Source organism: Oratosquilla oratoria, unplaced genomic scaffold (genome assembly GCF_046742065.1).
Source record: "Oratosquilla oratoria isolate Oo_2021 unplaced genomic scaffold, ASM4674206v1 SCAFFOLD131, whole genome shotgun sequence".
Lineage (NCBI taxonomy): Eukaryota > Metazoa > Arthropoda > Malacostraca > Stomatopoda > Squillidae > Oratosquilla > Oratosquilla oratoria.
The window spans coordinates 330,001-335,000 of record NW_027467487.1 but is presented as its reverse complement, the minus strand read 5'-3'; positions in this window follow the sequence as shown (position 1 = coordinate 335,000).

The window sequence follows — 5,000 nt, the reverse complement described above, 5'->3', positions numbered from 1 at the left end:
GAAGCAATAACTGTTGCTCGTGTGCTGAAGCGATGCCCAGCGCTAAGCTAAGAAATGGCGTCGTTATTTCAGACGACAAAGATTTCCTGTTAGGTGTAACCATTCAAGGAAGTCCTACAGAGGATTTCACTATTCTCTGCATTGCCACTTGAATATGGACTTCTTTAACGGATTGGTACGTGTATGTTTGGATGTGGCGACGTTACATGAAAATAAACAGTCGTTCACATCTATCAGTTAATTTCGAAGAACATCTTCAGACTAGATGGCAGTGCCCCTCAACAGCACAATGAAATCGACTGGTGAATGAAGCATTATTACTGGTCGACATGTGCCCTTAATTGCCCCGTGACCTCAAGAAAGTCTTATATGTGCATCATTTTGTAGAAAAAGTGGTAGTAGTAGTAGAGGGAGTAATAGAAATAGTATAAGTAGTATCAGTAATAGTATCAGTAGTGGAAGCATTAATAGTATTGGCATTGGCTCAAGCGTGAAACGGATGTACGATAATCGATCCCATATGTGTAAAATGATAGAACATCTTCACAACAAAGAGGACTAGTAGTGCTGTCACTGGCTCCAGCGTGAAACGGATGTACGATAATCGATCCCATATGTGTAAAATGATAGAACATCTTCACAACAAAGAGGACTAGTAGTGCTGTCACTGGCTCCAGTAAAGTTTTTGCTCTATATTACGAGTAAAGGTAACGATTTAAAGGTTATAAAAGAGAAGAAAAAATACTAAATCTAGTGATTTATTATAAAACTAAGAAAACTAGCCACCTCCTTATTAGAAACAGCCCCCTACAAGAGAGAAAGGAACTTCAGAAATCACATGTCATCTATAGGTTCACATGTACACGAGGGAACTGTGAAGCCCTCCCTTCCACCTATATTGGCATGACGACAATGAGGTTATCCCGTCGCCTCTCATACCACCTGACATCTGGAGCCCCTAAAAATCACTTAAGAGAAGCCCACGGCATAACACTAGCAAGAGAGACACTAGAGAAAAACACCGAGATTTTGGATTTATGTACTGACGATAGACACCTCCCAATTTTAGAAGCGTTGTATATTAAAGAGTTGAGCCCAAACCTAAATGTACAAGCAGAAGACCTTAGAGCCCTTCCAAGCATGAGACAAACCGTTACAAATACAAACATAAGACATAACACCACAAACGCCAATACGAGTCAAAACGCCACTCGTCCAACTACGAGACAAAACACCACATTCCGCCACAACACAAATCCGGAGGCTCCCTAGCGCACGTGACATTTCGTCCCTGCCCGTAATACCAGGTGACCTCCCCCAGTGATTAGCAAGTATAGGAACTCTAGTATAAAACTTAGATCTTTACTAGAATCTTCGGATTAATTCTTATCCCTATAGCTACTGAAGAAGGGTCTTGAACCCGAAATCGCGATCTAGCTAATATGACTACATACAGCCAAGTCATAAATTTCCTTCCTAAGGAAAACAAATCCTTAATAAGGTATATGGAAAATACCTTTAAGAAAATTATTAATGCACAACTAGCCATCACTTTTAATGAAACATGCATTAGAGAAAAACTCCTGCCCAAATACACTGACAATATATATATATATGTATGTATGTATGTATGTATATATGTATATTTATATGTATATATATATATATGTATATATATATGTATATATATATATGTATATATATATATACATATATTGCACTTTTTCACTTTATAATTCTTTATATATTTCTGTATTTGTTTATCTATTTATTTATTCATTCATTTATTTATTGATTTCTCTGATTATCTAACAACTTATTTATTTTTACATTTATCTATTTATTTGCTTATTTACTTAGTTATATATATATATATATATATGTGTGTGTGTTTTTGTTTTTATCTTATATATTAATTTCTATAGTTACCTAGCTACTTATTTGTTTATTTGTATATTTATCTATTTATATCTCTATTTATTTATCTTTATGTTTGTTTTTTATTTTTATCTTATTTATTTATTCATATATTTATTTATTTATCTATTTATTCATTTTTATTTGTTTTTCTATTTACTTCTCCTTATTTTCTTATCCATCGATTAATTTATTTGTTTATTTACAAACGACTACAAAGAGAGGTCTTACCGATAAGAGACCTTTATGTTAACAACTAGGCCGCATGCCAAGAAAAAATAGTTAAACGACAAAATTAGTAAATGAACGAACCAGACAAGTGACAGGCGTTACAGCATATTGCTTAGGTGTTTATCTAAATAAATCTTAAAAATTCTTACGGGACATACGAACATAAGGATGAAGGAGACTGCAGGAGACAAATAGGCTTTCAATAGTCAGTTCTATGTCCATTGCCACCCGTCATTCCCAACCATAAAGTTATCTGTTTCTTAAAACAACTGATATTTTCAGCGCTCTCTACATGGTTACTAAGTCTATTCCATTCGCTGACCACCCTATCAGTAAACCAATTATTCCCTATTTTCTTCTTTAATCTAAATTTGTCCAGTTTATATACATAACTGTGAGTCCTGCCTTGTTGCCTTCATATAGTGACCTTGTTTGCATCACTCTTGTTAAAGCCTTTGATCCATTTGAACAACTCTCTCGGATCACCCCGCACTCTGCGTCTTTCCAAAGGGTTAAGTTAAGGTGCCTACGCCTCTCTTCGTAAGGTAAATGTCTGAGCCCATGTATTGTTTTGGTTATTCTCCTCTGTACTGATTCTAGTGAATTGATGTCCATTCTATAAGACGGAGACAAAAACTGTACCGCATAATCAAGCATGGGTCTAACTAACGCTAAATAAAGTTTGATTGTTACCCCTTCACTTCTGTTCGTAACCATCCTAGCAATGAAACCTAGAAATCTGTTAGCTTTATTCCTGGCGCTAATGCACTATTTCCTGGATTTAAGGTCAGAATTCACTAGACCTCCCAAGTCTCGCTCGCACTCGATTTTCTCTAAAAGCGTTTTATCTAAGCTGTATCTATTTTCGGGGTTGTGCAGCCCTACGTTTAACATGGTGTAATTTGAGATATTGAAGTTCATTTACTATTTCACCAACCATGTGAACAATTTGTTTAGATCACCCTGAAGAATATCGGCGTCGTCTCCTGACCTAATTAGGCGTCCTATTCTAGTGTCCTCTGCAAACTTACTAACATCACTATCAATTACATTGTTCAAGTCGTTTATGTACATAATTAACAATAATGGACCCAGAACCGAGCCCTGGTGGCCCCCACTAGAAACACTTCCTTACCAGAATTTTACATCATTTATGGTAACCCGCTTTTTTCTGTCACTGATCCAAGCTCTAATCCATTCTAACACTTTTCCTCATACGCCATGGGCTTTGATTTTATCTGATAGTCCCTGGTGGGGCACCTTGTCGAACGCTTTACTGAAGTCAGGGTAAATAACATCCTAAGTATCATTGTTATCTGACGCCTTATATGCTTTAGTGTAAAAGGATAGAAGATTAGTCACGTATGACTTACCCTTGGAGAAACCATGCTGTGTGTCAAATTATGTCTCTCGATGTGTTCTCTGAGTCTAATAACTATCAATGATTCAAGTGTATTACCTATAACTGATGTCAAACACATTGGCCTGTAGTGACATGTAGACAATTTATCTCCCTTTATAAAAACAGGAACGTTTGCCTGCCCCCAAGCAATAGGTACACAACCAGTGTCTACTGACTTAAGTATTTTTGTTAACTGGTCGCAGATTTCAAATTTACACTTTTTAAGCACTCACTGAAAAATTTCGTCTGGACCCGGGTATTTTGTAGCTTTATGTCTTTCAATCTGCTTGACTACTTCTACCTCACTAATGCTGATATTAGTCTACTTTGTTCATCCCCACAGAAAATCGGATCGCAGTCAGATGCCTTATATAACCTCTCCTTAGTAAATACCGAAAGAAAATATTTGTTAAACGCCTCACTCATTTTTTCCTCCGATTCTATCATGATATTTTCATAATCTTTAATTGGGCCTATCCTTTCCCCTTTTTTTTTTTTTTTTTTAACCAGCATTTCCATATAATTATGTTTGGATCTAAGGCGTATTTCCCCGTTTTTTGTTTTTTTGTTTTTTCTACGTAGTCCTCTTTTCATTCCGATCTCATGTTTCAGCCTGCCCGTCATCCATTTAGGAGTATTGCTATTCTTCCGTATTGACTTGAATGGATAAATTTATTTTGTGCATTTAGAATTAAATCTGTGAGATGACTATACATTTCATCCAAATCGTTCACCGGACTATTGACCACGCACTTGCAAGTGACCTGACCCAAGGTACGCATACCCTCCGTGACCCGACCACTGACCACGCTAATGACGTCCGGACTGACTTTGTATCTGACCCCATTACAGCCCCTCGCTCAGTCTAGTGAGTAATCAAATGTCTTACATAATTTCTTATTTTGTCAAAACTGGTTCTCCTGAACTCCGGTACTTCAACGTTATTTGTACTTTTTCATTCTTCCCAAATAACATTAATCTTGTTTCTGGACCCGGGTATAGCTTTAATCATTCAATCTGTTTGACTACTTGTACCTTACTAATGCTGATATTAGATATTTTACTTTCTTCATCCCCATTGAAAATCGGATTGCAGTCAGGTACTTTATATAACCTCTCCTTAGTGAACACTGAAAGAAAATATTTGTTGAACGCCTCACTCATTTTTCCTCCGAATGTATTCCCTGTGTGTAAGCATGTAGTTATGGGAGCCTGTGTATGTATAATTAATAATTAGAATAAATCCATGTAAACAATTTGCGCTATAAGGAATTGTAAACACGCGTCGGACCTAACCCACGCGAAGTAAGCAGTCTTGTTTTGTCGTTGGTCGAAGACCCTGGCGCGTTGTTTAGCGTACACATTTTGTTATTGGGAAAACATTATTCGTGAATTGAATATTTTATTTTTTTGCCACCCTTTCCTAGAACAATATATATATATATATATA